General features: G+C 39.1%; 1 protein-coding gene across 1 annotated transcript in view; it reads left to right on the plus strand.

Moving 5' to 3' along the window:
• Positions 1–3533: 3533 nt before the first annotated feature.
• The window catches only part of DAAM1 (dishevelled associated activator of morphogenesis 1), a 207742-nt gene continuing 186266 nt past the window's right edge, over positions 3534–25009 (plus strand). The window contains 1 exon segment of the mRNA XM_078151516.1: positions 3534–3749. The gene's annotated coding sequence lies outside the window, so the exon portion shown is untranslated.

Here is a 25009-nt window from a genome sequence, read left to right on the forward strand (position 1 = left end):
AAATTTGATCCTAGAGTCAATAGAAAGCCAGTGCAGTTAATTGAATAGGAAATTGACATAGTCATTCCTTTGTTCTAGGAAAATTACTTTGGCAGCTGTGTGGAAGATGGTTTGGAGTGCCGTGGTAGGAGAAATATCAAAGGCCCTGCCCTAAGCAGTCTAGGCTACTTTTTCCTCAAAAGTTATTGAAACCATCCAGGAGACTTAATTAGTTCAGAAGACTATAGGCTTAACTTGTTGACATAGTTTTTTGGTATGAGAGAGAGAGAGAGAGAGAGAGAGAGAGAGAGAGAGAGAGAGAGAGAGAGAGAGAGAGAGAAAGGAAGGAAGAAGGAAGGAAGGAAGGAAGGAAGGAAGGAAGGAAGGAAGGAAGGAAGGAAGGAAGAAAGGAAGGAAGGAAGGAAGGAAGGAAGAGAAGCCAGGACACAAATTGCTTTTTTGTTCCTCCTTAAGGCTTTTGACTAGCTGACCAGTATGACCAATACTGACACAGGGAAGCTATAGCCCCGTGAATCAATACTGTATCCTCACTGAATATTCTTTCCCCGCTCTGAATGTCCTTCCCCTGTTACTGCTAAGTAAGCTTCCTTTCATTGATGATCTCCAAGTGTCTCATTTCATTCCATTCTCAGACCTGAATAACCATGCTGGCTTGATCCAGGCTCAGCTTGTGGGTAGAAATTACAGGCAGGGAGACTAGGAGACCATTGTAATAACATAGGTAAGAAACAAGAAGGGCTTGCAGTAGGATAATGGCAGAGTAGAGGGGACAAAAGGGAGAAATATTGTGGAGATAGAAATGACAAGATTTGACAACAAATTGGATATGTGGGGAGAGAGATGGTGAGTCAAGAATAACACCAATGTTACAAACCTGGGTGGCTAGAAGGATGGTAGTGCCTCAGTAGAATTATGGAAGTTTAGAAGAAGGGTAGGCAAGGAATGGTGGGGGAGGGATGAAAGATGTATGAATGGGAGGGGTGTGGAGAGGAGGCTTTCTGTAGGAGTAGGCAGGGTGAGGGGGTATTGAAAAGGATGGTATGGTTGTGTTGAAGACAGACTCAGAATTGGCTATGGAAATTAATGGAATATGATCCATCTTCCTGTCTCCTGAGTGATTACACAGCCCTCAGGATCAAGCCACGGGCTCCCTTGGGATCATTCCACAATTCCACTTTGGAGACCACTGAGTTAACCTTTCAGTGTCCCAGGCAACTTCTAGGACAAGAAGTTGTAGGTAAGATTGCTAATTCACATCGGTAAAATTTCCATCCCTGGAGTTGCCTACATCTATGAAATCATAGGTACCTACCAAAAAGCAAAGCAAAACAAAACCAATGACAAATAGACAAATAAAAAACAATCGGCAAAGTGCAAAAGTAGAAATATGTTTACAATAATTTGAAATAATGCTATTGCATAGTTTTAATTGACAATTTAAAGTGAATGTAGTGTTTTGTTTTGTTTTGTTTTTGGTAGGGTATGGGAGTTGGGTGTGTGCTGGGAAGTATCTGTTGTGTTAAAGCAAATTAAACTCAACATAAAAATTGCTCCCTCGGCATATAAGTAATTTGTTCTCCTGAGGCCTTAAAATATTTGAATGTGAAAAATTTAACTTTTAGCCGATTACTAGGGATGAAAGAGGAAATTATCTTCTTGTGGAACATTTATCTATGACCATTGTGTGTTCCCTACAACATGTAGATCCTACCATATTCATGCTTGACCATCCTGTGGAGTTCCATGTCTTACTACAACTTCACCAAAAGGGGTTCGTTCACCCATAGTGGTGATGGAGGCCTTCCTCAATTTCTCTCGATATACCAAGGTTACCAGTGGAACCTTTTCTTTTGATTTCTGAAAACTCCCATCGGCTTCTTTTCAAGAAGACATAGCCCATTTTGTAGGTTCTGAAATACATGGTGTCTCAAAAGTCGTTCAGTGCTTAACTCCATTCTAAGACTTTTGGGAAACAAAATAATCCAAGATTGTTTTAGACTAAAGCACAAGTAAAAATAAAATCTTTCTTTTTTTAAGCAGGATCATAGGATTATAAAGCTAGAATGATCATATTGGTTATGCAGCCCAACCTATTTATATTAAAGAAACACCTCTTCAAGTGTATATATAATTTTTAATCAAAAATATTTCGAAGGCTCAACAACCTGTTAGTTTTCAGTAGGATTTAGTATTTAACTTCCCACCAAATGCTAGGCAATGAACCTAAGTATAAAAAAGTAAAAACCTAGAAGCCAACCATTGAAGTAGTGGCAGCTAGGTGGTGCAATGGATAGTGCTGAACCTGGAGCCAGGAAGACAAACTCCAATCTGACCTCAGACACTTCCAGTATGTGATTCCCGGGCAAGTCATTTACCTGCTGTCTGCCTCAGTTTTCTCATCCATTAAAATGGAAGTAATAATAGCACTTACTTTCTAGGGTTGTTGTGAGGGGGAAATGAGATATTTATAAAATGATACAGAAATGCTAGCTAGCTATTATTATTGTTATTATTACTACCATATTCTGATATGCTCTGCTCTGTGACTTTTGGTTAGTCTAAATTTTATGCCAAAATGAACTCGTTGCAAATGTGACATTTAATTCTGTCAAATTCCAACACTTCCCCATCATGATTTTGTTGTTTGAATTAGGAACTTGCTTTAAAAATTAAAAAAAAAAAGAAAAGTGAAAGAAAAGAAAGGAGAGGTCTGTGTGCGGGGATATTTTTCGATTAAAAGTTGTGGTGGTTTTTTTTTTAAAGAATGTTTTTAAAATGAGTTCAGAGTAAGAGTGCTAAGACTACCTCCAGAATTGACCAAAAGCCTGCCCACAGATCACCATGGGAGAGTCCAGCAGATGGGAGATTCCACCTATGCCCCAGGAACAGCACAGAGACTGTGTCACCATGTTATTTCTACTTGACTGATTCCATGAATTTTTCCGATGATAAGCTTGCTGAACTGTGCACCGAGTTCTGCTTAGTGCTGCTCCATTGCATACAGGGACAAGGAGACAGGGGCCAAAGAGAAAAGAGAAAGGAAAAGTCAGCATTTAAATCAACGTTGAATCAGCATATGTCTGAAGCTGTTTAAGAGAAAGAACTGTCGAACCTCTTGATTTCTCAACGATGGAGACTAGAACGAGGGTCTATTTTGTTCTCTCGACTGGGACCAAAAGACTCCTGAGGGGACAATGCCATTTCTGTGGGGCAAGTAAATGTCTCCCCCTTTCTCCTAAAGAAGTCCGGAAACGAACTAGGGGGAAAAGCCTCATTGGGAGGTCCAAAGGTCACGGAGTTAGGTTACAGTAAAGGTCCAGTAAAAGGGGATTAGGGTCATTAGATGTACTCTCCCTTTTGCTAGGACACTCCTTCCTTATCTGAATGACCACGGGGAAAGCTAGGAGATTGGGGGGGCGAGGGGAGGGAGGGAGGCGTGTCCAAGAGAAGGAGGATCTGAGGGGAGGAGGCGGAGGCTCCTGAGGACTGCATTGGGAACTGTAGTCCTAGGCATCCAGGCGCTGAGGAGCTGCTCAGGGACTGAATCCCCAGGAAGTAACTACAATTCCCAGCGCTCTCTGGGGCCCCAGCCGGGAAGTCCATGCGCAGTCAGCGCTACATTGTATCCTATTAGGCTGGGAGTGATGTCACCTGCGAGCTTGTAACATACTAACCACTACGGGGGAAACTCTTTAAACGGATCCCATTGTATTCCGAGCTGCCTTTCGCAGCGTTCGGAGGCTGTTCAGGTAAGGAGGGAGCGCCGCGCTGCGCGTCTGTCCCTCCCCTAGCTCACGGGGACGCAGCTTCTTCTCATTCATTAAGTGGCACAGAGGGCACTGTGAGGAAGCAAAGCGGGCTGCGTGTTCATCTCGGGAAGGGCGGTAGGTTTGCGGGGTTTGCTCTTCCTCCCTGCCTTTCCTTCTCCTCCCCTCTCTCCCCCTCTCTCTCTCTCGCTCGCCCTCTCCTTTTCCTTGAGCTGCGGGAGGAAGTAGGTAAATTTTAAACCCGTCGTTCAGGTTGGGTATGGGTGGGTACTGGAACAGGACAGCTCTGGGCTTTCGGGCTTGGACTGAGAAGTCTAACTGCCCCTGGGCTGGGGTGGGGGTTGGAAAAATGGCTGCACCTCAATACAAAACTGAGGCGAGCCGGGAAGAAGGGGATTTAGGGAAAAGGGCTACGGTTGTTCCCCATCTCCCTCCACGCCCCCCTTTTCTTTCATGTGTTTTCAGATGTGTTTTTACACGAGGTAAATTGACCATGTCCAGTGAGCCTCCCCACCTCGAGGATTCAGCGAAAGCAAGGGAGCGGGAGGCAAAAGAAATTTTGGCCCGAGTTTGGTGCTGCTGGGCAGCGCTGCTACCGAACGACTCGCTTCCTTTCACCTAATGCCCCCTCACCCCGGGGGCGCTGTGGGGGCAACCTCTGGTCGGGGGGCTGTGGTAACAAAGGGTAGGTTATGAGAAAAGGGGGTCCTTGTTTTCTGGCTGCTCTGAACCCCTAGCTGTAGAGGAGTGGTTGTGGGGAAGGCGAAATGCTTAACTCTCCTCCCACCTTCCTCATCTCCAAATAGAAATTACCATTTCTTGCCCGGATCCTAAGGTCTGAGATTCATGCAAAGTTCGAAGCAGAATGTCGGGGGCTATGTACATGGAGGACGGCGAGGTGTTGTGGAAATTAGTCTGGCAGCAGAGCCCTGAATCTGGGAGGGCGGGAGACAGTGCAGGAAACGAATGGTGGTTAAAGCCACCGCAGTGGGTTGCGGTGCCAGCCACTGAGCTGTCTAGCTGGTTGTTCCCGTCCCCAACCCCGAGGCGGTGCGCATCTCCGCCCTTGCCCTCTCCACGTTTTCCGAGACGAAGGGCACCCTGGCCAACCTTGCATCCGGAGGCACAGGCTCAGCTAGGGTAATCTGCTTCTATCTCTTCGAGGGGAAGGACGGCTGAATAATCTGGTTTTCTCAGAATGTCCTGAGGAGGAAGTGGTGTTGAGCTGGCTAGGTTGCCCACACTTCTGAATAAAGTGTTGGAGGTTAAGGGACTAATACCAGAAAAGCTTTCAGTACTACATACTTTGTTTCCTCACCCAGCACCCCGATCTTTCCCGAATTATTCCTTCCATTTTTACTGTCTCCCATCCCTCCTCCACCCCGCCCCGTATTTAGAATGTCAACTGGTTTGCTCTGTTAATTGGATCGGTAGTTTCTTGGAAAATTATGCTGTACTATGAATTGAACCGAAATTTCCTTGCCGAAGGAGGGGGAGGATGAATTCCGTTGCTATGGTAACCCCTGTTAAGAGAGTCGTGCTATCTATCCGGTTTTCTTCATATCGGGCTTGCTAGCCCCTGGGAAGGCATGACTTCGTGGGCGTGGTCAAATGCTTGCCCCCCCCCCGGTCGAGCTGCTCTTCTAATTGCCCCCATTTCCCCATCTGCCCTAGAAATTTTTCCCTACTGTCTTTGAAAGGGAGTTTTAGAGACTTGCATTTGAAAGTCCTTTATTCCTCTTTGTTTTTTTTTTCACTTGTGCATGTCACCTGAAGCCTCTATCCTCTCAATTATAAATTGCTTTAGAAGACCTTATTATTGAAACCAGTCCTGACGCTTAGGTTTTTAAACAATCTACTCTCACTACCTTGGTAACAGCTGTATTCTTCAAGACAATAGCCTAAGTAAGGAAATAATGTTGCAGAGGGTCCTTTGAGAGCTTATACTTCTTTTCTGAGACTGAAGAAAAATTCAGTATATTTAATTTGTCATCTGTGAGTTGATTAGGAAATGAATAGGCCCCAAATAATAAATAATGAAAATGTCTTCTCTTCTGTGGAAAGTGCAACGTTTGGCATCCAACTATCTGGACTCCAGTCCCAGTTTTGATCAGGGCCAAATTGCTACCTCCTGAGATTAAGCTTCCTCATCTGTAAAATGCAGATATTATTTGCACTACCTATGTACCAAAATGTAAAAACGCGTTTTGAAGAATGCATTTTGTAAACTTTGAAGTGCTATAGAAATGAACGATTTTTAATGCAATAGAAGTGTTCACTTAACATGGCGCTACATATATAACCTAATTTAAAGGCCTTTCTTCCAGTAGACAACATATTAAAGTGGTTCTAATCCAGCTTTACCACTAAACTGCCATGTCCTCAGCAAGGAATCCAACTTCTGTGACTTTCTTTTTTGTGGAATAAGGGGGCACATCATATCTTAATCTGCAGTTCACTCAAAATTAGAAAGAGAGTATCTGAGATCAGACAGAGACTAGATAAATTTGGAGAAGGGAAATGGACCTGTTTTAGCACAATCCTGTAGAAGACATTGTAGGAAGCAACTAGGGGTTTACAGCCACAGCAATAGATTTTGATCCTCCAGTGCTATTAAAAAAAATCTTAATTTCTTAGGCATGTGCTTCAGTTTTAAAAATTCTAAATGGTATGTACAAGGACTGCTTAGTAAAAACAATAACTGCTTCAGTTTCCTTCAGCCAGAGTTCCTAAGCCTGATAGAAAACCATTTTTAAAACAATAGCTGTGGCTGCAAATAGAACTAGCTTAGGGTTCAAAAGGAGCCGACTTACCTTCTATTCCATTGAAACCAGCTTGTGTTGGCCTGCATAACAAATTCATTTATTGTGCTTTTCTTTACTCATGAAAGAAGCAACTTGCTGAGTTTTTTTCCCTTTGGTAAACTGAAACTGTCTGCATTTTAAAATTGTTCATATTTCATATTCTCCTAAAAATAAAAAATTCATCTTATTTGCTTCTGGCGATGGCTTTCTTAATACAGGTTAGGTGAGACTAGAAGTGCAGTTCCTCACATGTGACTTTGCTTCTGTCTTCCTCTTTACTTTTGCACTAGCTGTCTGTCCTCTGTGCCTAAAATGCTGTCTCTTCCCACCCTGCCCCTCACCTCCACCTCTTAGAATCCTTGGCATCCTTCAGCATTCAGTTCAGGTCCCCGCCCCACTAGAAGGGCAGTTGCCCGTGCCTTACTGTAGTCTAAGGTTACCTTGTGGGAATAGCACCCGTTTTGCTTAGGTAAGGCCGGTTTCTCTTTTAAAGAAGCTAGAAGACAGTCCTCAGCATTTGATTGGGCCATGTGATTTGGGCTTGAACCTTTTTTATGGATGAATAAATTCTTATTGTTGAATGTTTTATGTTGCATAAGTAAGTCACCTTGAGGTCCTATCAGGAGCCTGAATCACTGACCTGGCTTTGACTCAGCATGGCCCAGAAAACCTTTTGTGTCTGTTTGTTATCTTATATATACCTATTTATATACATGTTACCTCTTCCATTTAATGTAAGCCCCTTGAGGGCAGGGGTTGTTTGGACTTTTTGCTTTGCATTCCTAATAGTTAGCACAGGGCCTAGCATTTCCTAATGTTTAATAAATGTCTGTTGATTGTTTTCCTGACTCTTAAGTCCATCACTTTGTCTACTAAGCCGTGAAATAGCCATTTCCTAACTTTATTCAGCTCTCATTTATACACTAAATATTCATATATATACTTGCACATCATATAGAAAATACTGATTAAAGGTTACAGAAAGGAAGAGAAATTCACCAGCTCACTTATTAATTGTATATGTGTGCACATGCAATTGTTGGTTTATTTTAATAAGTAGACCCATGATTTCATCAGAGTAAGGCGCTCCCAGATGAGGAACTCCTTTACCAATGTGGTTCAGCGTCTGCTCTATGACTTATGGTCTTAAGAGTTGCCTGGGTCACTGAAAGGTTAAGTGACTTGCCCAGGCTAGATATATGTGAACACATAGGTTAATGTTGGATTGAAAACATGGCAGTTCGGTTTCTCTCACCAAGCTCAGTTCGTTTCCATGTGGCTTTTGGTAGAACATCCAAAATTGGGATTAAACTGATTTCAGCTCATTGATGAGGCAACTTGGTGCAGTGGAAAGGGCATAGGATTTGATGGCAGAGGATCTGGGTTCAAATGCCACATATTGTTATTACCTGTGTGATCCTGGCTGGATCCACTTAACCTCTCTGAGCCGTGGTCTCCTCCTGAAAAAATGAGGGGCTTGCACTACATGACCTTTTGGGATCCTTCTAGCTATATAGATAATATTATTTTAGGCAATTTTCCTAGTTTGAACTTTCATTGGCCGAAGCGCCAGATTGGCCAGTTCTGGGTTTTAAAAAGCTTTTTGTATTCCTTTGTTAGTCTTCTAACTTTGAAAAGCATTTTTGAAAATCCTTATTTTGGTTACTCTGTGTTTTTTATATCACATTCATTTCTGCATATATATCCTTTCATTCTACTCAATGAGCCATCCCTTGTAACAAAGATTTAAGAAGGCATTGGGAAGGAGAGGAAAGCAGTTTAGTAAAACTAACCAGTACAACCCCCATATTTGACAACATGCAATATTGTATATCCACAGGCTGCTGTCTCCTCCCCCAATCCCCCCCACCCCAAGAGGGAAGGAGAGACATTCAACTTCGCCTGGCCAAACTTTATTCATTATGATTATATAGCAATACATTGTCTTCTTGGTTCAGTTTAATTCTCTCTGCCTTTGTGAATACAAGTTATGAATTCTCCAGATTTCTCATTGTGTCTTCTCTTAGTGTGTAATAATCCATGATATCCATGTGCTGCGATTCATTTAGCCATTTCCCTGCTGTTGGGCATCTACTTTGTTTCCCACAAAAAAAATTTTAGTGTACATGAGACCTTTTTTTCCCTGAAATTAACCAGTTTTCAAAAGTTGTACAGAAGAAGACTGAGAAAGCCTATGGAAGGCTGACAATAGGGTAGAGTCTACCAGAAACCTTTGCCAGGCTTCTAATGGCTCATAAGACACTGTTTGGGAATATGAATGAAGTGAGCGATTTTATTTTGTTTTTGGTATTCACCATTCACCAGGCAAAAAATGATCTATTTGGTGATGATGGAAGGTGTGCTGAAGAATGCGAGTATCATTTACTTGATATTTGATGTTACTTTTTGGTTAGTGATGGTGGGCCGTGGTTCTCAAGATAAATTACGAAGCAGAGTCACAGAGAGAGGTATGTCGATGGTGAAGATGGCTCCATTGGTTATGTAGTTGGCTGGTAATTTTGAAGAGTTGAATGGAGGGGTGCCAAGGAATTGAAATTCTTGTCTTTGTGGAATAATCTAGTGTGCTAAGAATTTTCGGGTGAATGTGGTTTTTATTTAAGTTACTGTTTGTCAAATTGCTTTTTATTGCTGGAATTATAGCTAGCAAAACATAGGAAAGTGTTACCTTTTGTAAATATTTTTTGTGGTGGCATAAAGATTTGGTGGCTTTGGCTTGAAGAATCTTGGCCTTCTGTTCAATCATTTTTTAAAAGGTTGCAGCTGCTTGGATCAGCATAAACACAAGCTTACCCCAAAAGCTGGTAACCGCTGGGAGCGTTAGGTGTTTGGTTTGTGAAGTAATCACCAGTGCTTGTAACTTCTACTGAGACCTCCTCTGGTTTTTATCTTGCTTGTCCTATTTCCACGGGTTAAGTTTGACCTTACATAGTAGGAAGTAACCAACTCAGTTCAGGAAACTTTTTCTCTCAATAGGGGCCAGTAACCACAAGCTAAAATTCTTTCATTTTGAGTTTTGGAGGAAATTTTTCTTTGAATGGACCAGGCATTCTGAGCCACTTGTTTTTTTTTTTTATTTAACTTTCCAACACTTCGGAGATGCAAGACAGCTTTCAAGAAATTAAATGCTCAAAGCCTCTACTCCAACTTAATATATTCTTTTTTAAAATTTAACTTTATGTATTTATTTTGTGACATTTTAAGTTTTGAACTGTCTCCTTTCCTCCCCCACCACACACTAGAGAAAGCCATCATTTGACACAGATTTTATAAATATGTGTAAAACCATACTATGCATACTTCTATTTTATCAGTTCTTTTTCTGGAGATGAACAACATCTTGCTTCATAGGTCCTTTGTAGATTGAGTATTTATAATACTCAGAATAACTCGACTGTTCACAATTAGTATTCAAAAAATATTTCTGTTACTATATACAATGTTCTCTTAGTTTTGCTCTTTGTACGTATCATGATTTCATGTAGGTCCTTTCTGTGTTTTTCCTAAAATCAATCTGCTCATCATTTCTTACAGCACAGTAGTATTCTACCACAATCACTTACCACAACTTGTTTAGCCATTCTCTAATGATGGACACCCCCTTGATTTCCAGTTCTTTGCCACCACAAAGAGAGCTGCTATTAATATTTTAGAACGTATAGGTCCTTTTCCTTTTTCTCTGATCCCCTTGGGATCACCTCATAATGATATTGCTGAGTCAAAGGGCAAAACTTAATATACTCCTTATGATTTTCCTAGATGTGAAGAGGATGTAGAATAGGCTTTCTTATATGGCAGGGATTCTTATGGGTTTTTTTTGTTTTATCACCCCCTTTGGCAGTCTGGCAAAACCTGTTGTCTGTGTTCAATCTTTTCAGTTGTGTCCAACTCTTTATGATTTGGAGTTTTCTCAGCAAAAATACTGGAGTGGTTTGCCATTTCCTTCTTCAGCTCATTTTACAGATAGGGAAACTGAGGCAAACAGGGTTAAGTGACTTGCCCAGAGTCACACAACCAGTAAGTATCTGAGGCCAAGATTAAACTGAGTCTTTCTGCATCCAGGCCTGATCCACTGAGTCACCCAGCTGTCCCAAACACTTGTTGACACTTTCTCAAAACAATGTTTTAGATATGTAAAATAAAATACATAAGATTACAAAGGAAGCCAGTATTGGAATACAGTTGTCAGAATATTTTTAAAAAATGAGGTCCTTAGATCCCAGAATAAGTACGCTTACTTTAAGATGAGTGATCATTACTTGGATGATTGCGTGTGAGAAGGACAGGAAGAGAAGACTTTGACAGTCTATGTATCACACCAGAAGCTCTTGGCTGTTGTTAATAACATACTATTCTAGATCAAAAAAATTGTCAACTGCTTCTCTTGATTCATTTATAAATTATTAAAAAATGAAAAGTGGTCTTCATAAAGAATTGTTCATTTTCTGTCAAACACCTCGGATTTATTTCAGGGCTCTGGGAGTTTTATCCACTGAGGCCATTTTTAGGCCTAATCTGGAAAGCACTGGCCCCCCCCTTTTTTTTTTTTAAAGCTGGATTCTTATTCTAGCTGGTCACTCTTCCATGCTAATGAGGCCAGGGTCCTGAGTTCTTCTTGGACACAGACTGATCAAATCCTTAAGTCTGTCCAGAGGAGGCACTATATTGGAGTTTGCTGGATGCAAATCTCATTTGTATTTGGGGCAGGGGGAAACTCAAAGGATGATATCTTACGATAGAAAAACAATAACATCATGATAGTAGGAGGAGGTGCCTTTAATAGTGGTCCCTCATATTAACCTGAGGTTGGGTGAACACTAGGCATTTGCCTTCGTAAGCAGATATTGACAGCGCAGTAGGGGAGAGAACTTGGCAAGTTCTGTAGTAAAGTTTGGGTCAGGAAAATGATTGGTTCTCTCTCTTTGCTAAAATTTTGTTGTCAACAACATTATTAATTGCTTGCTCTATATGCCATGCTAGATAACCTAGTAGATAGAGTGCCAGGCCTAGAGTTGAGGAAACCTGAGTTCAAATCCCACCTCAGACACTTATTAGCGGTGTGACGTTGGGCAAGTCACTAAACCCCGTTTGCCTCAGTTTTCTCATCTGTAAAATGAACTGGAGAAGGAAATGGCAAACTACTTCACTGTCTTTGTCAAGAAAACCCCGAATGAGGTCATGAAGGGTTGGAAACAATTGAGAAATGACTCAACAAAATCTTTAGGTCTGGCACTCATGCTTTTAGTTTTAATACTTTTTTCATTAGAGGGAATCACTTCTAATTTAGCAATAATGATAGAAGCTGGGGGAAAACACTTGAGTTCTGTTTTGCTATTATAAATGAAAATTACTGCCAAATTATGTCAATGATTGCAGTGGCACTAGAGGAAGATCTTAAGAGAGCTTGAAATGCTCAGCATAGATAATGGTATTTATCTATTGCAAATGGGTAGATTAGCTGTATGCAGGATATTGAAACTGAAGATGGCATTTCAATTTCTGTATTTTGTGGGTTTTGTTTTAGGGATTAAATTTTTTTTTTTAATAGAGACCTGATAACAGAATAGAGAAGTGATAAGAAACTGGGTAGACTGGTAGAGGTGATATTGAGATAAGATACTAATCCAGGAAAGCAATGCCAAATCCAGAGATATCTAATCAAAAAGTCATTATAAAAAAAATGCCAGGAAGTAAAAAGCTGAAGGGGGGGGTGGGAACCAAGTAGAGTTTTGCAACAGAAAAAAATGATTTAAATCAACTGAAAGGAGGGTAGAGGAAGCATAGGATGATGGAGAGAGCTTGGATCCAGCCCTGCTGCTGTGTGCCTATGTGACTTTGATTAAATTTTTTAATCTCCCTGAACCTCAGTTTTCCCATCTGTAAAATAAGAGGCTTGAACTAGATATAAAATACTGTGATTTTGCCACAGTTTAATTTATCTTAGTTGAGGTGAGTTCAGTGATTTGGAAAATGATGCAGCCTGAAAGCCCTGCTGAGAGGAAGAGTGGCCAAATGTAACTACTGGCTAGTTCCACGCATGATACTGATAATTATTCCGTCAAGGCAACAAACAAGGAATTTTTAACAAGTGGCCATTAATTGAATTTTTTATGACCAACAAATTGGTTTGGGAATGATGCTAAAGATACTATTTTGTTTGCTAGAGTAGGTCAGCTCACTTTGTGTCCTGGTATCTCTCCCATCTCTCTCTTCTTTTTGTGAGAAGATAGTATTTGCTTTGTATATACAACGTCTCTCCTTATTCAGCGCTCATTTGTGTTTTGGACTAAAAGAGGGAGGTAGAGGAGTAGATGTGTAGCTATAAGGGTAGTCTACTGCCATTAAGTTTGTTTTAATGTCTTAAAAAAGATGAAAAATTCTTTTATTTGTCTCTACTTGAAAGTTGGAGCGGACCTAAGAGATTGTCTTGTCCAACTCACAGCTGAAGAGATATTCTTTTTAACATCCCTAGCAAGCAATGAGAAGTGGTTATCCAGCCTCCACTTGATGGGGAACAGACCTCCAGGGATGGAGAATAGATAACAATTCTTTGTGGTTAGTACCCACTGCCTTTCTATGCCAATTCCCATTGGGAGACTGACTTTTATTTTAGACAGTATATACTCTTAGTTTGACCTAATTTCATTTCAGCATCCTTTCTGTAGTTGGAGTTTCCTTTCTCCTATGCCTCATCTTTACCCATTTCTGTCCTCAGAATGTAATTTCAGCTCAAGGTATCAGTGACCTGCTTTATTGTGAGGTTGTTTTCTTCATTATTTTCACATAGCCTAGTGAGACAATGTAGACTGCTAGTATTCACATTTGCACACCTCTGAATACCAAGCATACATATGAAAACGTAGCTCCCCCTTTGCCTTTTAGTTTATAAAAGAGGAGGCTATTATGGCATAGAGAGAACTTCTTATATTAGAATTCTCCAAGTTCCCCATGTGGAACAAGTTAGAAAAGTATGGAAAGAGAGTTATTAGGTTACACTTATATCTTATCACTTGGTTCCCTCTGGGTTGTTATTGTTTATACTGTCTCCACAGCCCAGGAATCTCTTTAACTGAAAACATGCTTGAGGTATAAAGATAGTAATATCTTGTCTTCCTTCTTGTGGCTGTACTTGCTGATTGAGACTTTAATCTCTACAGCCAATTGCCCCTTTTGTCCTAACTGTTTAAAATTTCTGTTGATGACTCAGATGACATGAACGTCATAGTATCAGATTTGCAGGAGACAGGGAGCTCCGAGGAAGAGTTAACATGTTAGATGTATCAGGATCCAAAATGTAATAGCTAGAACGAAGGACCAAATTTAATCAAATGAAATGTGATAGAAATGCAAAGACCTACAAATAGGTTTTTTTAAAAAAATCAACTTTCCAGGTACAAAATGCAGATGGTATGGTTGAATGGAATTTCATCTGAAGAAGAGTTACGGAGTTTAATAGTTAGCAAGCTCAATATGAGTCAATGTTGAGATTTTTTTTTCTCTCATTACTAGACTTGTGACTTAATTGATGTAGGGACTTCCCATGAGGAAGGAAACTCCCTTTAACAATTCAGGCACTACAATTTCTAATCAGAGCGAGTTGCCATGGGGTACTGAGAAGTTGAAGGGACTTCCCAGAGACACATAGTCAGTGAACCAGAGGTGGAACCTCAGCCTAGGTCTAAAGCTGGCCCCTCTAGCCCTAGCCACTATGCAACACAGTTTTAGCAGCCAGACATGGCAGTGGCGGGGAAGGGGCAGCAGAACTTATATGATAGAGGAGACAGTCTAACTGTACTGTTGTCTAATCAAACCACATTTGGATGGTATTCAGTTCTGGGTACCCCATTTTAGGAAAGCCATTGAAAAGCTATTCTATAGCTTTTCAGATAAAGATATATATTCTATAGCATCCAGATAAAGGTGCCCAGGTTGGTGAAAGGCCCTGGGCTCATGCCTCTTTGAGAACTGGTTGAAGAGACTAGGGATGGCTTTCAGAAGTGATGTGGTGATCGGGCAGCATCCCAACAGTCATCAGGTATTTGACATACTGTCATTTGGGTTAAAATGGGAAAGAGAGAGGCAAACAGAGACATATCTAGGCTTCATGTAAAGAAAACCTCTCTAAAGCATTAGCACTGTCCAAAAGTGGAGCAGAAGGGCAACTAGCAGTTTTTGCAGCTGGAACAAGCACTGTGGTAGGCACCCCTACATCCGTTTTTAAAGACTATTTGAATTGAGTGTGCCGGAGAACTTGGGATGCCTTCCCGTGGTGAAGAGATGGCATGAGATGGGGAGGGAGAAAGGAAAGTGTTCCTCTGCTAGTGAACTAACTGGGGAGGAGAGGCAGGGGACCTGACTGGCCCTGTGAATTACCATCTGGTAGATTCCTATGTTAACAAGTTCTTGTTAACTAGATGCTGAAATGAGTTGATTCTATAATAATGAAGGACTGAAAGTGTTCTTGTCTTCCAAATTTGAGTACCCTGGGGAAAAGGCAAAGTCTTTCACATACCCCACTTCCCTGCCTCTGAAGGTTGTAGGGTCTCTTACTGGTTGCTTTTACATTAAATCAGGGTGGCTACTTGTTCTGAATATTGTAGAGAGGTATCTGATTGAAGAAGGGGTTTAGCCAAATGATCTTGGAAGTCCCTTCCAAATCTGAAATTCTTTCATTAAGTGCCATTAAGAAACCCTGAATTCTTCTGGTTTCAAGATAAGAATAATTTTTAGGTGCTTTCTGCTGAAAAATATGGGGGGAAAGGTAACTTGGAAAATGTGTTAATTTTTTTTTAATAAGGGAGAGTATAATGAGGAGCAACATTAATCCTTCTACTCATGATTTATTCATATTTAGTTATCTGTTTTCCCAGGAGTACTTTAGTCCTTAAATGAAAGACTTAAGATGATCTTTTTAATACGAGATATTCACTGATAGATGGATGTTAGAATTTTTCATGGTTTTCATAGATGGAATTTAGAATGAGTAGAATATTTTGTAATTGCCATTGTCCCTACCTTCTACCTTCTTCCTTCAACTTATTCTCCTCACACATTCCTTCCCCCCACCTCAATTAATATGGTAGAGACTAGAAGAAAATATGACAAGGTAGTTAATGACTACTATTTTCCTTGCCTATCTTATTTAAGATTCAGGGTAACTTTTTTTCTGTTACTACTGTAAAATTCCTTTTATTGTGACTTCAACAAACAACTAGCATTTTGATATACAAAGCAGAAAAGAAAGGGTTTTATATGAAACTGTGAACTTCTGTTCAGTTTTTGGTTTTTTTTTTTTAGGAGTACATATTAAATTTCCCCGGAAGATTGGCCACCTGTGGGGATTAAGTTTTTCGGGCAAAGGGAATACATGAAACAAGATAAAATAAAAAGTCACTCAGTCCTGTTCAATTCCTTTCTACTTCTGTAGTGACAGTGTAGTGGCAAGAAATCAATTAATAAACATTATGCATCTACTATGTGCTAGGCACTGTGCTAAGTCCTTAGGATACAAAAAGGCAAAGGCTACTAAGAATCACAATTTTTGGGCCATTAATAAACTTCAGTTTGACTGCTGAGAGCTTCAGATTGTGGACTCTTCTGCTATAGGAACTTCTTTTGCCTTTTTTTTTTCCATATCATTGGTCCTTAGTACAGTGCCTGGCACGTGGTAGACGCTTAATAAATGCTTATTGACTGATTGCTTGTTCGTACTCTAAATGTGAAATTCTTGTCCAATGACCAGCATGTTACCTGGGGATCTGAGTCACATACATTTTCATATGCTTTGTATAAATGAAACTAGAAGAAAGAAGTTGTAGCTTATAGGTACTCCTTGGAGAGGTAAGGAAAGGAGTTGGCAAAGTGGAGTTTATCCTACACTGAGAGTTGGCATGTATTACAAGACTAATGATAAATGTTTGCAAAAAGGCCACCATGAAAATAGTTGTAATTATGCAACAACACTGATGGCTGGTGGTAGAGAACTTCTGTGAAGAACTTCATAAGACTCTTTAAATCGGCAAATATTCTTATACTTACTGACTTAAATGCAAAGGTGGGAAAAGGTGAGGATAGGGAGAAAGCATGGTTCAGAATGAAGAAATGAGAGACCAAAGACATAGACTGCATAGAAGGCTCATACTCTTATGTCACAAATACTTCTTCTTCTTCTTTCTTTTTTTTTTAAAGAATTGGTAGGTACTAGATGCAGTGAGGGCTAAATAACACCATAAAGAATGAAATGGGTTATATTTTAACAGACTTGTTTTTGATGTGAGATATATACTTGAGTTAAGTGTCTTTAAAGACAGACTATTGACTTGTCAGAGCTAAGATGAAAATCAGTTTAAAAAGCAAAGAGGAAAGAATTAAAAATTAAAGAGCTGTGGCATAAGGTAGGAATGATGTGTCCCTGAATTATTTAAGCGAGTACTTGGAAATAAAAATAGGAAATGGACAACAGAAATGACATTGACACTGACTCCAATAATATCTAGAAGTTTAACCAATCTAAATTAGTTGCCACAACAAAAAGATCAAAAGATCCCAGAAAACACTTTAGTCAGCAAATAATTGACTTATTTGCCCAGACAAAAAGAGATGGCTGCCCGAGATAGCAAAGAATTAGAATATAGATGTCATATTTTCTCCCCTAATAGAATGTAGACCCCTTGAAGACAGAGATTTTGAAAAAGGGGGGGGGGAGGTTTGTCCTTTTATCACCAGGAGCTAGCACAGTAACTGGCACACTGGTGCTTAGATGCTTATTGGTTGATTGAAAAATGATATTCACTAACACTTCACACACATGATATAAGTTCATGAAATGTTAGCCAGAATGTCCAATGGAGATCATGTAATCCAACCCCCTCACTTGACAAAAAGAGAAGCTGAAGCCAGAAGAGGTTAAGAGAGTTGTTCAGGATCTTACAACTATGTCATGGCACAGCTGAAACCGAAACCTAGGTTTCTTTTCTGTTACGCCAGCTGCTTCCTAGCTCTTGGCTTGTACTATGGATAGTATGTTTGTTTCTGGGGAAAACACACACATACACATTATGCAATAGATGAATAAGAACTCACCAATTAAGGGTTATTTGCCTTGACAGGCAAGTTATTTCATGTTTTACATCTATACATCATACCTGTCTCAGCAAAGGAATGCATAGAGTACCGTCAAAATAGCAAGCAGTAGTTTGTAACTCTAAATCCCATCTTTTCTAATACTAGATGTTTTTGATACTAAAAGTCAAATCATCTCCTCTTCTTGGACTAAAAGGCTGGTTTCAGGTCTTGATTGGATAAGGTTTTCAAGCAGAAGAGCATGTCCACGTGATATATCCAAGGGAGAAGAGACAAAGATGAAAGATGAAAATCACAAGCTTCTTATTTCCTTTCCTTTTCTTCCTTCTCCCTGTCAGTCTCCCTCTTCTCTCTCTTTCTGTCTGTTTCCCCTTCCCTTTCTTCCTTCTGTCTTTCCCTCCCTCCTCTTGCCTCTCCCTCTCTGAACTACTAGAAGCCAGTGTTGCTTCATTTTTTACAATACTATTCAGGCCCTTGTACTTCTTTAATTAAAAAGAATCCAGTTCCTGCTTTCTCACCTTTGGAATACCTAGATGTGTCTGTCTACACATGCTATCTACTGTTCAAAATAAATGTACTAACACGTGGGGATTGATATTCTTGTTACACATAATTTTCTGCGGTCAAACTTAGTATTTTTTTTTTGTTCTCTATTTCTTTAATTGTTCACTCTAACACTGGGGGACAAAAATTGTCAGGAAGTGTTAAAGCAGGGATGTGCTGGTAAATGTTTAATAACCTGAGGAGAGGGGCAAATGTATGAATACACACTTTAAAGCCCAATCTTCTCCATTACCCTAAGTCTAGCAAATAAATAAAACAATAAATCAAGCTCTGATTTGTAGAGTTTGTTGATCTTGACGTGTAAATATGGACACTGAAAGTTTAACAATCAGATCTTGAAATTTTCCTTTTTTTTAAGAAAAAAAATCTTCTTGAGTCTTTTAAGTTTAAAAAATGAGTGAAGTAATTAGTGAAACACGTCTTGTGAAGTTAAGATAGTTTCAGCTATGTGTCTTGATAAATATTCATTTTTCCCCCAAAGTAAAATAACTATGGCACTGGATATTCTATATAAATAGGTCTCTTAATTTAAAAATATTGATTATAAACAAATATGTATATATGTATATGCACACATGCATATGTATGAATAGACATATACAGCATACACACGTACACATAAATATATGCGTGCACATACACACATGCATGTACGGTACGCATGTATGTGCATACAAATGCACATGTGCATGCATGCATATACGTGTGCGCACATGTATATAAATGTATGCATATATGTATATGTGTATTTGTATCTCTATATGTACACATACACACATATATGTATATACATATATACATACATAGACACACACATAGGTGTGTAGTACCTTACCCTGTATTTGGAGTCAGTAGAAGTGGATTTTAATTACTACTTTGCCACTTACTATCAATGTAACCTTAGGTACACATTTAACCTTTGTGATCTTATTTCTTTATCTTTAAAAAATGAAGAGTTGGACTAGATGACCTCTAAGGTCCCTTAAAATTGGCAAAATAAATCTATGATCCTATGACCCTATTAAAATTGGGACCTCATTTCATATGGTTCCTCATTTGGGGAAAATAATGCAATAAATTTAGAGATTTATCCCATTTTTACCTTTAATCACTACCAAAGTCTATTGATGCATAAAATCATGTTAAGATAAACCACTTGCATCCATTTGATAAATATCCCTTCATGAAATATTGGTCAATTTGAACCAGCTGAAACTTAGGTGTGCTTTATATAGCTTTTCCTAACTACAACACACTAACATACAGTTCATTTATATGTAAATAATTAAGGATCATTAAAAATTCATTAAAAATTCTACATCTCTTTGAATAAGATTAATGTATTGTGATTTTGTGAAATCAGAGTGGGAAAGGACCTTAGAGAAAAATCATTTAGTCCAACTTGTCTATATTCCGTCTCCATTTTGCAGATGAGGAAGCTGAGGCCTAAAAGAAATTAGTCACATAATTAGCAAGTGGCCAATGTGGGATTCAAGGGTTCCTCCCCTCCCCATACCCTACTTTATATTTCAGATGTGAAGTTAATGATATCTTTTGTAGTTAGAATTAAACAAAATGAGGAACCTCATTAGAATGTTCTCTAGTAGGGGTTGGCAAACTAAGACCCATAGGCCAGATTTGGTCCACTGTAAGCCAGAGAAATTGTCATCATCAGAAATCCTGAAATTATTGCAATCTGGCCTTTTGTACTACATCCCATCGATCCCAAAATTATGGTAATGAATTTTCTGAAAGAATGAAAAGCACTGAGTGGGAAGGTAATGAGATTCACAATTTCCCTTCAACTGTACTCATAATTAGGATGAGGGGGTATAATACTCCAAATATTTTGAGGTGTAGAGATGCAAAGATTTATATAAGAGCAGTTCATGTGAGGAAGGAATATGTTGTATCCATTATGTATTTATTGTGAAAATGTTATAAAAACAGTATATGCATAAAGCTCCTTTTCCAATATGTTTAAAAGCATTGCCTGCTCCTAATTTCCTTTAGGATGCTATCCTAGTCAGACCAGTAGGTTGTATTTGCTAGTTTCTTCTCTTTTTGTTAGGCAAATAGTATCGTAAAGTGCTTTAAAATAAAGTGAGAAATGTAGACATAAGTCTTTTCCTTACCAGAGAGGTTCTTGTTTCAGTACTACCTCAAGAAGTACATGCAGCTTTTTTACTCTCCTTAACCAGATGCAACTATAATTCTACTAGAAGAAACTAGTGGGATAAAGGGTTTCTCTTTTGTTCCTTGGGTGGTGGTCAGGATAAAGAAATTTACCCCATTGGATTTCAATGCTTCGTTAAAACACACGGCTTCCTTATTAGTTTCTCCTGTTCCCTAATTTTTTTAAAAGGAAATTCTAGACAATGAAACTCTTTTATATAATGAAAATGTTGTGTTTGTAGGCTCAAGTTAACATCTGCCTCATAAGCAGTTTTGGGGGGATTTTACTATACTTGATTATATTAGGGCATATAATCAAATGCATATCAGAATTAATTAATAAACATAGTGCTGCATGGTGGATAGAGTGCTTGACTTGGAGTCAGGTAAAATGTGGATTTCCATCTTGGCTCTGTATGACATGGACAAGTTACTTCAGTTTCTTCACTTGTAAAATGAACATAATACCTGACTTATGCACTTCCCCCTTTGGTTATGTGGTTCATATGAGACAATGCAGGTAAAATGCTTTGCAAATCTTAAAGTCTATATAGATATCTGCTGTTATTATTGACAAAGAATGCCATAATATAATTCTTTGATATAATTTCTGGCAGGGAGTAAGGTAGATACATTGTAAAAGGCAGTAAGTCATTTGGGCTAAAGGACATCTCAATTAATTGACTCTCATAGTCCTCCATGAATAAATACTTCCAGGAGTCATTCAAATCAAAGAATGATGTAACTCATTGTAAAATTGATTTAAAAGGCAAAACAAAGTATCAAAGAAAATGTTTTTGCTTCGAAAATAAAGGATACTCACTGTACCTTCTACCGGAGGGTGTGAAATTGATCAGTGTTTACTTTGAGTCTATTAGGCTTCCAATAGCTAAATTTTCAGAAATAATTTTAATGTGAGAAAGAAAAAGGGGAAAATAGGCTACATATTATGTTTGGGGCCTAAAACTTAATGTCTAGGTTGTTTTTTCCTTAATAGCAAAAGATTCATGCTCACTTAGAGACATAACTAAAAATATATTTGTGAAATAGGTAAATACTCATTCTCTTGTTTACATCTCTACCCTATCGGCTTTTATTATGGAAGTTTAAGGGATGCTCTGTGTAGATGAACAATAATTTCTATTAAATCAAAAGGTTTTTTAAAAAAATCTGCTCTTAAATGAGTAAATATTTCAAGAAACTTTTTAAAAGCGGGCACATAATATTTACCTGAGAATTTGAATGTTGAAGTTATGCCCTTGAAAAATATGTAAAATGCATTTCCTAAAGTTTACGAAGATTCTAAAATTAACCAGATTTTTTTTTCTGATTTTGTTCTACTGAAGAAACACTGATTTAAACCTAGAATTAAACAGATCGAATAAATGCAAAATCTAACTCCAAAAGCACCTGGGACAAAGAAGCTTCTATTGTTCTAAGACAAGTTCTCCTATAGCATCAAACTGTTTAAAAGTTGTCTGTTCCAGAGATATAAATATTAAAGTTTAGAGCTTATTATTTAAATACTAAGAAATAAGAAGTAGTTTTTGACTTAGGGCAAAACACCTTTTACAGATCAGAGGAAGGCAGTCTTGGTGGCTCCCAGTGCTAGGTAACTTTAGCAAGTTACTAAGCGTCTCTGGCTCCTCATCTGTAAAAAGGAGAATATTAAATCATAGATAGAGAACTGGAAGAGGCCTTCAAGATCATCTCGCCCAATTCCCTCGCTTTTTTTACGGTTGCAGAAAGTGAGGTCCAGTTCTGTTATAAATAAGAAAACTGTTGCTCAAGGAAGTTAAATGACTCTCCCCATTTTACAGATGAGGAAACTGAGGCAGAGGATAAGTATCTTGTCCAGGATCACACAGCTAGGAAGTTATCTGAGGCCAGATTTGAATTCAGGTTTTCTTAACTCCAACCCAGCACTCTAGAACATGACCTGAGCTCTCTCAAGGTCATACAGATAATCTATGGCAGTACTTGGACTACAAGGGCAGTGTCTTGACTCTGTCTAGTTAGCATTCTTTCTGAGAAGAGTGAGGAGATTTCTTAAGCTTTAACATTTTTAATCACTGGGAATATTTGCCATTTCCAGTAAATTTGTATTTTCACAAAACAGAGAGAGGAATGAGACCTTGTTGTGACTTCTTTTATGACCTTCCTTTGGCCTTCTTTGTCCACTTGCTTTTCTTCAACCTCTTGTACTTTGACTTGTCTCCTTCCTCTTTTTCCTTTTTCCCTTAAGGCAGGTTCCAAAGTTTCTCCTCTATCCCTAATGAGACAGAGGGTGGGTAGGCTGCTTCCTAGGCTTTCCTTTCTTGCTTGACCATGGCGTGGTGTTACCTTACGCAGAAGACTGCTGAGTTGGGTTACCTGTCCTCTGCTGAGGTACTGAGGTATATGGGTGTCAGAGAAGACTAGCACTTCGGGTGTGAAGGCTAATTAAGCCCTTTTCAGGGCTTTTCAGGATACCTTTGGTGTCTACTTGCTGCCCAATTCTCACCATACTCAGGTAAACCATTTCAGCAGATGGTCGAAACCAGTCTTAAGGTAATCAAGGGGTCTCAGAGCCCTCGGTGAGTTAGGGAGGTGTCTACCCCAAGCATAACATTATCTCTCTTTTATTGGTGTTTAGTGGTTTTTCAGTTGTGTTCAGCTCTGTGGCCCTTTTTCGGGTTTTCTTGGCAAAGATACTGGAGTGGTTTGCCATTTCCTTCTCCAACTCATTTTACAGATGAAGGACTGAGGCAAATTGGGTTTAAGTGATTTGCCCAGGGTCACGCATCTAATAAATGTCTGAGGCCGGATTTGAACTCAGGTCTTCCTTAGTCCAGATCTAACACTATCCACTGTGCCACCTAGCAGCCCATTATCTCTCTTAGATATGATTTATGATTTTTGATCTTTCCGAGGCAAATATTGCCAATTGGTCAAGGAATGGAAAGCTGTCAGGATCTAGTGCTGACTGAAGTAAAAAAAGAACTGTAATCTATGAAGTAGCTAGACTGTTGGACTTGGAGTCAAGAAGACCAGAATTCAAATCCTGCTTCAGGTGCTTAGTAGCTGGTGACCCTGGGTAAATCACTTTGTCTCTTTGGCTTTGTTTTCCTCATCTGCAAAATCTGAATGACAGCACCCACCTCCCAGGCTTGTAGTGAGGAACAAATGAGATGGTGTGTATACAATACTTTGAAAACCTTGAAGTGGCTTTTAAATACTGGCTATTATTACAAGGCTCTTTGAAGTCCAACTTTATTTAATGGAACTATCTAAATCACAGAGATCGCTAGGACTGTGATACAGAAATGTAATACTCCTTAATTTGATGATGTGAAATGAAGATAGCATGATTCTTTTGGTTATTGGACTGATATGTTTCTACTAAAATCTTTTGGGAGTGGGAGCTGTTTCAGTATCATTAATCATGTAGAGAAATTGTTGAGTTTGGCTAAATCAGATTTATAAATAAATATATACTGCAAATAACATCATGTGGGGGGAACAACAGAGAAACCAGTGTCACTGGATTCAAGGGTGTGGGGGTAGCAGGGTGAAGGAGCTGTCTTAAGAAAGGGACTTTAGTGGTCTTCAAATCCACCCTCTCCTTAAAGCATGAACTCTCCCTGCTCAGAAGGAAGTACAAAGTACACTTAAAATAGGGCAGTAAGCAATGTTAGATAGTTTAGGCACACAGAAGCTTTCACATAGGAGAAATGACTGGAGGTGAGAGTATTTTGTGGAAGGATGCTATTCAACAGTATTCCACACAGACACAAAAATCATAGCATTTTAGAGTTGGGAGTGACTTAGAGGTCATCTTTACTATGAAATTAATAGGCTGAACTGCTGGGCCAAGTTTGCACAATTTGTGCAAGAGTTAGGACTTGAACATAATTCCCCCCATCCCCATTCAGTGTTCTTTCTCATGCACCATACTGCTGTTCATAGGATGGAATAGATCTGCTAACAGAGAGCTCATGTGACTATGAGATTATATCTTTGTGTAATGAGAAACTTGTAATTTTAAGAAAAATCTCTTTTCATTCTTAGAAAAATATCTCCAGGTTTTAGGTGATGTTTCTATTTGGTTTTTTGTTTGTTTTGTTTTTTTGTCTGTAGCATTTCTTCACCAAATTTTTTTTTAAGGACAAGACAGGTACAAATGTTAGAATGAATGTTAGAAACATGTTGCCCTTCCTTTTTAAATTTTTTATTTTTTAGGTAATCGAGACTAAGTGACTTGCCCAGGGTCACATAGCAAATAAGTATCTGAGGCAGAATTTGCATTTTTTTTCTTTTTTTTGGTGAGGCAATTGGGGTTAAGTGACTTTCTCAGTCACACAGCTAGCGAGTGTTATGTGTCTGAGGCTAGATTTGAACTCAGGTCCTCCTGACTCCAGTGCCAGTGCTCTATTCCCTGAGTTACCAAGCTACTCTCAAGTTGCCCTTCCTTTTGAAAAATTGTCTTTTTTATTATTAACTTTAAAAAATCAACAAATGAGCATTTTACTATGTAAAAGAAAAAGAAACGCAGCTCTGAACTTCTATTACACACAGTTCTTTAAATGTCTATTAAATTCTATGCAAAAACCACCGTGC

The sequence above is a fragment of the Phascolarctos cinereus genome, unplaced genomic scaffold (assembly GCF_003287225.1).
Source record: "Phascolarctos cinereus isolate Bilbo 61053 unplaced genomic scaffold, phaCin_HiC Scaffold_3;HRSCAF=262, whole genome shotgun sequence".
Lineage (NCBI taxonomy): Eukaryota > Metazoa > Chordata > Mammalia > Diprotodontia > Phascolarctidae > Phascolarctos > Phascolarctos cinereus.